Source organism: Macaca fascicularis, chromosome 7 (genome assembly GCF_037993035.2).
Source record: "Macaca fascicularis isolate 582-1 chromosome 7, T2T-MFA8v1.1".
NCBI lineage: Eukaryota > Metazoa > Chordata > Mammalia > Primates > Cercopithecidae > Macaca > Macaca fascicularis.
In genome coordinates, this window is record NC_088381.1 from 63,626,655 (window position 1) to 63,639,459 (window position 12,805).

Below are 12,805 nucleotides of genomic sequence, written 5' to 3' on the forward strand. Positions count from 1 at the left end.
AAGAGATCCACGAAATACAGATGTAACTCTGTGAGATGAATTAACAGAACACTAAGCAGTTTCTCAGAAAGCTTCTTTCCAGATTTCCTCTGAGGATATTTCCTTTTTCAACATAGCCCTCTATGGGCTTCCAAATATCACTTTGCCAATTCCACAAGAACTGTCTTATCAAAAGGCTTCTTGAGGGGAAAGCTGTAACTCTGTGAGATGATTTCACAGAACCCAAAGAAGTTTCTCAAAAAGCTTCTTTCTCTTTGTTATCGGAGGATATTTCCTTTGGCCCTATAGTCTTCAAAGGAATCCGATATATCTGTTCTCAGATTCCACAGAAATAAGGCTAGCAAAGAGATCCACGAAATACAGATGTAACTCTGTGAGATGAATTAACAGAACACTAAGCAGTTTCTCAGAAAGCTTCTTTCCAGATTTCCTCTGAGGATATTTCCTTTTTCACCATAGCCCTCTATGGGCTTCCAAATATCACTTTGCCAATTCCACAAGAACTGTCTTAGCGAAAGGCTTCTTGAGGGGAAAGCTGTAACTCTGTGAGTTGATTTCACAGAACACAAAGAAGTTTCTCAGAAAGCTTCTTTCTCTTTGTTATCGGAGGATATTTCCTTTGCCCCTATAGTCTTCAAAGGCATCCGAAATATCTGTTCTCAGATTCCACAGAAATAAGGCTAGCAAAGAGATCCACGAAATACAGATGTAACTCTGTGAGATGAATTAACAGAACACTAAGCAGTTTCTCAGAAACCTTCTTTCCAGATTTCCTCTGAGGATATTTCCTTTTTCACCATAGCCCTCTATGCGCTTCCAAATATCACTTTGCCACTTCCACAAGAACTGTCTTAGCGAAAGGCTTCTTGAGGGGAAAGCTGTAACTCTGTGAGTTGATTTCACAGAACACAAAGAAGTTTCTCAGAAAGCTTCTTTCTCTTTGTTATCGGAGGATATTTCCTTTGGCCCTATAGTCTTCAAAGGGATCCGAAATATCTGTTCTCAGATTCCACAGAAATAAGGCTAGCAAAGAGATCCACGAAATACAGATGTAACTCTGTGAGATGAATTAACAGAACACTAAGCATTTTCACAGAAAGCTTCTTTCCAGATTTCCTCTGAGGATATTTCCTTTTTCACCATAGCCCTCTATGGGCTTCCAAATATCACTTTGCCAATTCCACAAGAACTGTCTTAGCGAAAGGCTTCTTGAGGGGAAAGCTGTAACTCTGTGAGTTGATTTCACAGAACACAAAGAAGTTTCTCAGAAAGCTTCTTTCTCTTTGTTATCGGAGGATATTTCCTTTGGCCCTATAGTCTTCAAAGGGATCCGAAATATCTGTTCTCAGATTCCACAGAAATAAGGCTAGCAAAGAGATCCACGAAATACAGATGTAACTCTGTGAGATGAATTAACAGAACACTAAGCAGTTTCTCAGAAAGCTTCTTTCCAGATTTCCTCTGAGGATATTTCCTTTTTCACCATAGCCCTCTATGGGCTTCCAAATATCACTTTGCCAATTCCACAAGAACTGTCTTAGCGAAAGGCTTCTTGAGGAGAAAGCTGTAACTCTGTGAGATGATTTCAAAGAACACAAAGAAGTTTCTCAAAGAGCTTCTTTCTCTTTGTTATCGGAGGATATTTCCTTTGGCCCTATAGTCTTCAAAGGGATCCGAAATATCTGTTCTCAGATTCCACAGAAATAAGGCTAGCAAAGAGATCCACGAAATACAGATGTAACTCTGTGAGATGAATTAACAGAACACTAAGCAGTTTCTCAGAAAGCTTCTTTCCAGATTTCCTCTGAGGATATTTCCTTTTTCACCATAGCCCTCTATGGGCTTCCAAATATCACTTTGCCAATTCCACAAGAACTGTCTTAGCGAAAGGCTTCTTGAGGGGAAAGCTGTAACTCTGTGAGTTGATTTCACAGAACACAAAGAAGTTTCGCAGAAAGCTTCTTTCTCTTTGTTATCGGAGGATATTTCCTTTGGCCCTATAGTCTTCAAAGGGATCCGAAATATCTGTTCTCAGATTCCACAGAAATAAGGCTAGGAAAGAGATCCACGAAATACAGATGTAACTCTGTGAGATGAATTAACAGAACACTAAGCAGTTTCTCAGAAAGCTTCTTTCCAGATTTCCTCTGAGGATATTTCCTTTTTCAACATAGCCCTCTATGGGCTTCCAAATATCACTTTGCCAATTCCACAAGAACTGTCTTAGCGAAAGGCTTCTTGAGGGGAAAGCTGTAGCTCTGTGAGATGATTACACAGAACCCAAAGAAGTTTCTCAAAAAGCTTCTTTCTCTTTGTTATCGGAGGATATTTCCTTTGGCCCTATAGTCTTCAAATGGATCCGAAATATCTGTTCTCAGATTCCACAGAAATAAGGGTAGCAAAGAGATCCACGAAATACAGATGTAACTCTGTGAGATGAATTAACAGAACACTAAGCAGTTTCTCAGAAAGCTTCTTTCCAGATTTCCTCGGAGGATATTTCCTTTTTCACCATAGCCCTCTATGGGCTTCCAAATATCACTTTGCCAGTTCCACAAGAACTGTCTTAGCGAAAGGCTTCTTGAGGGGAAAGCTGTAACTCTGTGAGTTGATTTCACAGAACACAAACAAGTTTCTCAGAAAGCTTCTTTTCTTTGTTATCGGAGGATATTTCCTTTGGCCCTATAGTCTTCAAAGGGATCCGAAATATCTGTTCTCAGATTCCACAGAAATAGGGCTAGCAAAGAGATCCACGAAATACAGATGTAACTCTGTGAGATGAATTAACAGAACACTAAGCAGTTTCTCAGAAAGCTTCTTTCCAGATTTCCTCTGAGGATATTTCCTTTTCCACCATAGCCCTCTATGGGCTTCCAAATATCACTTTGCCAATTCCACAAGAACTGTCTTAGCGAAAGGCTTCTTGAGGGGAAAGCTGTAACTCTGTGAGTTGATTTCACAGAACACAAAGAAGTTTCTCAGAAAGCTTCTTTCTCTTTGTTATCGGAGGATATTTCCTTTGGCCCTATAGTCTTCAAAGGGATCCGAAATATCTGTTCTCAGATTCCACAGAAATAAGGCTAGCAAAGAGATCCACGAAACACAGATGTAACTCTGTGAGATGAATTAACAGAACACTAAGCAGTTTCTCAGAAAGCTTCTTTCCAGATTTCCTCGGAGGATATTTCCTTTTTCACCATAGCCCTCTATGGGATTCCAAATATCACTTTGCCAGTTCCACAAGAACTGTCTTAGCGAAAGGCTTCTTGAGGGGAAAGCTGTAACTCTGTGAGTTGATTTCACAGAACACAAACAAGTTTCTCAGAAAGCTTCTTTTCTTTGTTATCGGAGGATATTTCCTTTGGCCCTATAGTCTTCAAAGGGATCCGAAATATCTGTTCTCAGATTCCACAGAAATAAGGCTAGCAAAGAGATCCACGAAATACAGATGTAACTCTGTGAGATGAATTAACAGAACACTAAGCAGTTTCTCAGAAAGCTTCTTTCCAGATTTCCTCTGAGGATATTTCCTTTTCCACCATAGCCCTCTATGGGCTTCCAAATATCACTTTGCCAATTCCACAAGAACTGTCTTAGCGAAAGGCTTCTTGAGGGGAAAGCTGTAACTCTGTGAGTTGATTTCACAGAACACAAAGAAGTTCCTCAGAAAGCTTCTTTCTCTTTGTTATCGGAGGATATTTCCTTTGGCCCTATAGTCTTCAAAGGGATCCGAAATATCTGTTCTCAGATTCCACAGAAATAAGGCTAGCAAAGAGATCCACGAAATACAGATGTAACTCTGTGAGATGAATTAACAGAACACTAAGCAGTTTCTCAGAAAGCTTCTTTCCAGATTTCCTCTGAGGATATTTCCTTTTTCACCATAGCCCTCTATGGGCTTCCAAATATCACTTTGCCAATTCCACAAGAACTGTCTTAGCGAAAGGCTTCCTGAGGGGAAAGCTGTAACTCTGTGAGTTGATTTCACAGAACACAAAGAAGTTTCTCAGAAAGCTTCTTTCTCTTTGTTATCGGAGGATATTTCCTTTGGCCCTATAGTCTTCAAAGGGATCCGAAATATCTGTTCTCAGATTCCACAGAAATAAGGCTAGCAAAGAGATCCACGAAATACAGATGTAACTCTGTGAGATGAATTAACAGAACACTAAGCAGTTTCTCAGAAAGCTTCTTTCCAGATTTCCTCTGAGGATATTTCCTTTTTCAACATAGCCCTCTATGGGCTTCCAAATATCACTTTGCCAATTCCACAAGAACTGCCTTATCAAAAGGCTTCTTGAGGGGAAAGCTGTAACTCTGTGAGATGATTTCACAGAACCCAAAGAAGTTTCTCAAAAAGCTTCTTTCTCTTTGTTATCGGAGGATATTTCCTTTGGCCCTATAGTCTTCAAAGGAATCCGATATATCTGTTCTCAGATTCCACAGAAATAAGGCTAGCAAAGAGATCCACGAAATACAGATGTAACTCTGTGAGATGAATTAACAGAACACTAAGCAGTTTCTCAGAAAGCTTCTTTCCAGATTTCCTCTGAGGATATTTCCTTTTTCACCATAGCCCTCTATGGGCTTCCAAATATCACTTTGCCAATTCCACAAGAACTGTCTTAGCGAAAGGCTTCTTGAGGGGAAAGCTGTAACTCTGTGAGATGATTTCAAAGAACACAAAGAAGTTTCTCAAAGAGCTTCTTTCTCTTTGTTATCGGAGGATATTTCCTTTGGCCCTATAGTCTTCAAAGGGATCCGAAATATCTGTTCTCAGATTCCACAGAAATAAGGCTAGCAAAGAGATCCACGAAATACAGATGTAACTCTGTGAGATGAATTAACAGAACACTAAGCAGTTTCTCAGAAAGCTTCTTTCCAGATTTCCTCTGAGGATATTTCCTTTTTCACCATAGCCCTCTATGGGCTTCCAAATATCACTTTGCCAATTCCACAAGAACTGTCTTAGCGAAAGGCTTCTTGAGGGGAAAGCTGTAACTCTGTGAGTTGATTTCACAGAACACAAAGAAGTTTCTCAGAAAGCTTCTTTCTCTTTGTTATCGGAGGATATTTCCTTTGGCCCTATAGTCTTCAAAGGGATCCGAAATATCTGTTCTCAGATTCCACAGAAATAAGGCTAGCAAAGAGATCCACGAAATACAGATGTAACTCTGTGAGATGAATTAACAGAACACTAAGCAGTTTCTCAGAAAGCTTCTTTCCAGATTTCCTCTGAGGATATTTCCTTTTCCACCATAGCCCTGTATGGGCTTCCAAATATCACTTTGCCAATTCCACAAGAACTGTCTTAGCGAAAGGCTTCTTGAGGGGAACGCTGTAACTCTGTGAGTTGATTTCACAGAACACAAAGAAGTTTCTCAGAAAGCTTCTTTGTCTTTGTTATCGGAGGATATTTCCTTTGGCCCTATAGTCTTCAAAGGGATCCGAAATATCTGTTCTCAGATTCCACAGAAATAAGGCTAGCAAAGAGATCCACGAAATACAGATGTAACTCTGTGAGATGAATTAACAGAACACTAAGCAGTTTCTCAGAAAGCTTCTTTCCAGATTTCCTCGGAGGATATTTCCTTTTTCACCATAGCCCTCTATGGGCTTCCAAATATCACTTTGCCAGTTCCACAAGAACTGTCTTAGCGAAAGGCTTCTTGAGGGGAAAGCTGTAACTCTGTGAGTTGATTTCACAGAACACAAACAAGTTTCTCAGAAAGGTTCTTTTCTTTGTTATCGGAGGATATTTCCTTTGGCCCTATAGTCTTCAAAGGGATCCGAAATATCTGTTCTCAGATTCCACAGAAATAAGGCTAGCAAAGAGATCCACGAAATACAGATGTAACTCTGTGAGATGAATTAACAGAACACTAAGCAGTTTCTCAGAAAGCTTCTTTCCAGATTTCCTCTGAGGATATTTCCTTTTTCACCATAGCCCTCTATGGGCTTCCAAATATCACTTTGCCAATTCCACAAGAACTGTCTTAGCGAAAGGCTTCTTGAGGAGAAAGCTGTAACTCTGTGAGATGATTTCAAAGAACACAAAGAAGTTTCTCAAAGAGCTTCTTTCTCTTTGTTATCGGAGGATATTTCCTTTGGCCCTATAGTCTTCAAAGGGATCCGAAATATCTGTTCTCAGATTCCACAGAAATAAGGCTAGCAAAGAGATCCACGAAATACAGATGTAACTCTGTGAGATGAATTAACAGAACACTAAGCAGTTTCTCAGAAAGCTTCTTTCCAGATTTCCTCTGAGGATATTTCCTTTTTCACCATAGCCCTCTATGGGCTTCCAAATATCACTTTGCCAATTCCACAAGAACTGTCTTAGCGAAAGGCTTCTTGAGGGGAAAGCTGTAACTCTGTGAGTTGATTTCACAGAACACAAAGAAGTTTCTCAGAAAGCTTCTTTCTCTTTGTTATCGGAGGATATTTCCTTTGGCCCTATAGTCTTCAAAGGGATCCGAAATATCTGTTCTCAGATTCCACAGAAATAAGGCTAGGAAAGAGATCCACGAAATACAGATGTAACTCTGTGAGATGAATTAACAGAACACTAAGCAGTTTCTCAGAAAGCTTCTTTCCAGATTTCCTCTGAGGATATTTCCTTTTTCAACATAGCCCTCTATGGGCTTCCAAATATCACTTTGCCAATTCCACAAGAACTGTCTTAGCGAAAGGCTTCTTGAGGGGAAAGCTGTAGCTCTGTGAGATGATTACACAGAACCCAAAGAAGTTTCTCAAAAAGCTTCTTTCTCTTTGTTATCGGAGGATATTTCCTTTGGCCCTATAGTCTTCAAAGGGATCCGAAATATCTGTTCTCAGATTCCACAGAAATAAGGGTAGCAAAGAGATCCACGAAATACAGATGTAACTCTGTGAGATGAATTAACAGAACACTAAGCAGTTTCTCAGAAAGCTTCTTTCCAGATTTCCTCGGAGGATATTTCCTTTTTCACCATAGCCCTCTATGGGCTTCCAAATATCACTTTGCCAGTTCCACAAGAACTGTCTTAGCGAAAGGCTTCTTGAGGGGAAAGCTGTAACTCTGTGAGTTGATTTCACAGAACACAAACAAGTTTCTCAGAAAGCTTCTTTTCTTTGTTATCGGAGGATATTTCCTTTGGCCCTATAGTCTTCAAAGGGATCCGAAATATCTGTTCTCAGATTCCACAGAAATAAGGCTAGCAAAGAGATCCACGAAATACAGATGTAACTCTGTGAGATGAATTAACAGAACACTAAGCAGTTTCTCAGAAAGCTTCTTTCCAGATTTCCTCTGAGGATATTTCCTTTTCCACCATAGCCCTCTATGGGCTTCCAAATATCACTTTGCCAATTCCACAAGAACTGTCTTAGCGAAAGGCTTCTTGAGGGGAAAGCTGTAACTCTGTGAGTTGATTTCACAGAACACAAAGAAGTTTCTCAGAAAGCTTCTTTCTCTTTGTTATCGGAGGATATTTCCTTTGGCCCTATAGTCTTCAAAGGGATCCGAAATATCTGTTCTCAGATTCCACAGAAATAAGGCTAGCAAAGAGATCCACGAAATACAGATGTAACTCTGTGAGATGAATTAACAGAACACTAAGCAGTTTCTCAGAAAGCTTCTTTCCAGATTTCCTCTGAGGATATTTCCTTTTTCACCATAGCCCTCTATGGGCTTCCAAATATCACTTTGCCAATTCCACAAGAACTGTCTTAGCGAAAGGCTTCCTGAGGGGAAAGCTGTAACTCTGTGAGTTGATTTCACAGAACACAAAGAAGTTTCTCAGAAAGCTTCTTTCTCTTTGTTATCGGAGGATATTTCCTTTGGCCCTATAGTCTTCAAAGGGATCCGAAATATCTGTTCTCAGATTCCACAGAAATAAGGCTAGCAAAGAGATCCACGAAATACAGATGTAACTCTGTGAGATGAATTAACAGAACACTAAGCAGTTTCTCAGAAAGCTTCTTTCCAGATTTCCTCTGAGGATATTTCCTTTTTCAACATAGCCCTCTATGGGCTTCCAAATATCACTTTGCCAATTCCACAAGAACTGTCTTATCAAAAGGCTTCTTGAGGGGAAAGCTGTAACTCTGTGAGATGATTTCACAGAACCCAAAGAAGTTTCTCAAAAAGCTTCTTTCTCTTTGTTATCGGAGGATATTTCCTTTGGCCCTATAGTCTTCAAAGGAATCCGATATATCTGTTCTCAGATTCCACAGAAATAAGGCTAGCAAAGAGATCCACGAAATACAGATGTAACTCTGTGAGATGAATTAACAGAACACTAAGCAGTTTCTCAGAAAGCTTCTTTCCAGATTTCCTCTGAGGATATTTCCTTTTTCACCATAGCCCTCTATGGGCTTCCAAATATCACTTTGCCAATTCCACAAGAACTGTCTTAGCGAAAGGCTTCTTGAGGGGAAAGCTGTAACTCTGTGAGATGATTTCAAAGAACACAAAGAAGTTTCTCAAAGAGCTTCTTTCTCTTTGTTATCGGAGGATACTTCCTTTGGCCCTATAGTCTTCAAAGGGATCCGAAATATCTGTTCTCAGATTCCACAGAAATAAGGCTAGCAAAGAGATCCACGAAATACAGATGTAACTCTGTGAGATGAATTAACAGAACACTAAGCAGTTTCTCAGAAAGCTTCTTTCCAGATTTCCTCTGAGGATATTTCCTTTTTCACCATAGCCCTCTATGGGCTTCCAAATATCACTTTGCCAATTCCACAAGAACTGTCTTAGCGAAAGGCTTCTTGAGGGGAAAGCTGTAACTCTGTGAGTTGATTTCACAGAACACAAAGAAGTTTCTCAGAAAGCTTCTTTCTCTTTGTTATCGGAGGATATTTCCTTTGGCCCTATAGTCTTCAAAGGGATCCGAAATATCTGTTCTCAGATTCCACAGAAATAAGGCTAGCAAAGAGATCCACGAAATACAGATGTAACTCTGTGAGATGAATTAACAGAACACTAAGCAGTTTCTCAGAAAGCTTCTTTCCAGATTTCCTCTGAGGATATTTCCTTTTTCACCATAGCCCTCTATGGGCTTCCAAATATCACTTTGCCAATTCCACAAGAACTGTCTTAGCGAAAGGCTTCCTGAGGGGAAATCTGTAACTCTGTGAGTTGATTTCACAGAACACAAAGAAGTTTCTCAGAAAGCTTCTTTCTCTTTGTTATCGGAGGATATTTCCTTTGGCCCTATAGTCTTCAAAGGGATCCGAAATATCTGTTCTCAGATTCCACAGAAATAAGGCTAGCAAAGAGATCCACGAAATACAGATGTAACTCTGTGAGATGAATTAACAGAACACTAAGCAGTTTCTCAGAAAGCTTCTTTCCAGATTTCCTCTGAGGATATTTCCTTTTTCAACATAGCCCTCTATGGGCTTCCAAATATCACTTTGCCAATTCCACAAGAACTGTCTTATCAAAAGGCTTCTTGAGGGGAAAGCTGTAACTCTGTGAGATGATTTCACAGAACCCAAAGAAGTTTCTCAAAAAGCTTCTTTCTCTTTGTTATCGGAGGATATTTCCTTTGGCCCTATAGTCTTCAAAGGAATCCGATATATCTGTTCTCAGATTCACAGAAATAAGGCTAGCAAAGAGATCCACGAAATACAGATGTAACTCTGTGAGATGAATTAACAGAACACTAAGCATTGTCACAGAAAGCTTCTTTCCAGATTTCCTCTGAGGATATTTCCTTTTTCACCATAGCCCTCTATGGGCTTCCAAATATCACTTTGCCAATTCCACAAGAACTGTCTTAGCGAAAGGCTTCTTGAGGGGAAAGCTGTAACTCTGTGAGTTGATTTCACAGAACACAAAGAAGTTTCTCAGAAAGCTTCTTTCTCTTTGTTATCGGAGGATATTTCCTTTGGCCCTATAGTCTTCAAATGGATCCGAAATATCTGTTCTCAGATTCCACAGAAATAAGGCTAGCAAAGAGATCCACGAAATACAGATGTAACTCTGTGAGATGAATTAACAGAACACTAAGTAGTTTCTCAGAAAGCTTCTTTCCAGATTTCCTCTGAGGATATTTCCTTTTCCACCATAGACCTGTATGGGCTTCCAAATATCACTTTGCCAATTCCACAAGAACTGTCTTAGCGAAAGGGTTCTTGAGGGGAACGCTGTAACTCTGTGAGTTGATTTCGCAGAACACAAAGAAGTTTCTCAGAAAGCTTCTTTGTCTTTGTTATCGGAGGATATTTCCTTTGGCCCTATAGTCTTCAAAGGGATCCGAAATATCTGTTCTCAGATTCCACAGAAATAAGGCTAGCAAAGAGATCCACGAAATACAGATGTAACTCTGTGAGATGAATTAACAGAACACTAAGCAGTTTCTCAGAAAGCTTCTTTCCAGATTTCCTCTGAGGATATTTCCTTTTTCACCATAGCCCTCTATGGGCTTCAAATATCACATTGCCAGTTCCACAAGAACTGTCTTAGCGAAAGGCTTCTTGAGGGGAAAGCTGTAACTCTGTGAGTTGATTTCACAGAACACAAAGAAGTTTCTCAGAAAGCTTCTTTCTCTTTGTTATCGGAGGATATTTCCTTTGGCCCTATAGTCTTCAAAGGGATCCGAAATATCTGTTCTCAGATTCCACAGAAATAAGGCTAGCAAAGAGATCCACGAAATACAGATGTAACTCTGTGAGATGAATTAACAGAACACTAAGCAGTTTCTCAGAAAGCTTCTTTCCAGATTTCCTATGAGGATATTTCCTTTTCCACCATAGCCCTCTATGGGCTTCCAAATATCACTTTGCCAATTCCACAAGAACTGTCTTAGCGAAAGGCTTCTTGAGGGGAAAGCTGTAACTCTGTGAGTTGATTTCACAGAACACAAAGAAGTTTCTCAGAAAGCTTCTTTCTCTTTGTTATCGGAGGATATTTCCTTTGGCCCTATAGTCTTCAAAGGGATCCGAAATATCTGTTCTCAGATACCACAGAAATAAGGGTAGCAAAGAGATCCACGAAATACAGATGTAACTCTGTGAGATGAATTAACAGAACACTAAGCAGTTTCTCAGAAAGCTTCTTTCCAGATTTCCTCTGAGGATATTTCCTTTTTCACCATAGCACTCTATGGGCTTCCAAATATCACTTTGCCAATTCCACAAGAACTGTCTTAGCGAAAGGCTTCTTGAGGGGAAAGCTGTAACTCTGTGAGTTGATTTCACAGAACACAAAGAAGTTTCTCAGAAAGCTTCTTTCTCTTTGTTATCGGAGGATATTTCCTTTGGCCCTATAGTCTTCAAAGGGATCCGAAATATCTGTTCTCAGATTCCACAGAAATAAGGCTAGCAAAGAGATCCACGAAATACAGATGTAACTCTGTGAGATGAATTAACAGAACACTAAGCAGTTTCTCAGAAAGCTTCTTTCCAGATTTCCTCTGAGGATATTTCCTTTTTCACCATAGCCCTCTATGGGCTTCCAAATATAACTTTGCCAATTCCACAAGAACTGTCTTAGCGAAAGGCTTCCTGAGGGGAAAGCTGTAACTCTGTGAGTTGATTTCACAGAACACAAAGAAGTTTCTCAGAAAGCTTCTTTCTCTTTGTTATCGGAGGATATTTCCTTTGGCCCTATAGTCTTCAAAGGGATCCGAAATATCTGTTCTCAGATTCCACAGAAATAAGGCTAGCAAAGAGATCCACGAAATACAGATGTAACTCTGTGAGATGAATTAACAGAACACTAAGCAGTTTCTCAGAAAGCTTCTTTCCAGATTTCCTCTGAGGATATTTCCTTTTTCAACATAGCCCTCTATGGGCTTCCAAATATCACTTTGCCAATTCCACAAGAACTGTCTTATCAAAAGGCTTCTTGAGGGGAAAGCTGTAACTCTGTGAGTTGATTTCACAGAACACAAAGAAGTTTCTCAGAAAGCTTCTTTCTCTTTGTTATCGGAGGATATTTCCTTTGGCCCTATAGTCTTCAAAGGGATCCGAAATATCTGTTCTCAGATTCCACAGAAATAAGGCTAGCAAAGAGATCCACGAAATACAGATGTAACTCTGTGAGATGAATTAACAGAACACTAAGCAGTTTCTCAGAAAGCTTCTTTCCAGATTTCCTCTGAGGATATTTCCTTTTCCACCATAGCCCTGTATGGGCTTCCAAATATCACTTTGCCAATTCCACAAGAACTGTCTTAGCGAAAGGGTTCTTGAGGGGAACGCTGTAACTCTGTGAGTTGATTTCGCAGAACACAAAGAAGTTTCTCAGAAAGCTTCTTTGTCTTTGTTATCGGAGGATATTTCCTTTGGCCCTATAGTCTTCAAAGGGATCCGAAATATCTGTTCTCAGATTCCACAGAAATAAGGCTAGCAAAGAGATCCACGAAATACAGATGTAACTCTGTGAGATGAATTAACAGAACACTAAGCAGTTTCTCAGAAAGCTTCTTTCCAGATTTCCTCTGAGGATATTTCCTTTTTCACCATAGCCCTCTATGGGCTTCCAAATATAACTTTGCCAATTCCACAAGAACTGTCTTAGCGAAAGGCTTCTTGAGGGGAAAGCTGTAACTCTGTCAGATGATTTCACAGAACACAAAGAAGTTTCTCAAAAAGCTTCTTTCTCTTTGTTATCGGAGGATATTTCCTTTGGCCCTATAGTCTTCAAAGGGATCCGAAATATCTGTTCTCAGATTCCACAGAAATAAGGCTAGCAAAGAGATCCACGAAATACAGATGTAACTCTGTGAGATGAATTAACAGAACACTAAGCATTTTCTCAGAAAGCTTCTTTCCAGATTTCCTCTGAGGATATTTCCTTTTTCACCATAGCCCT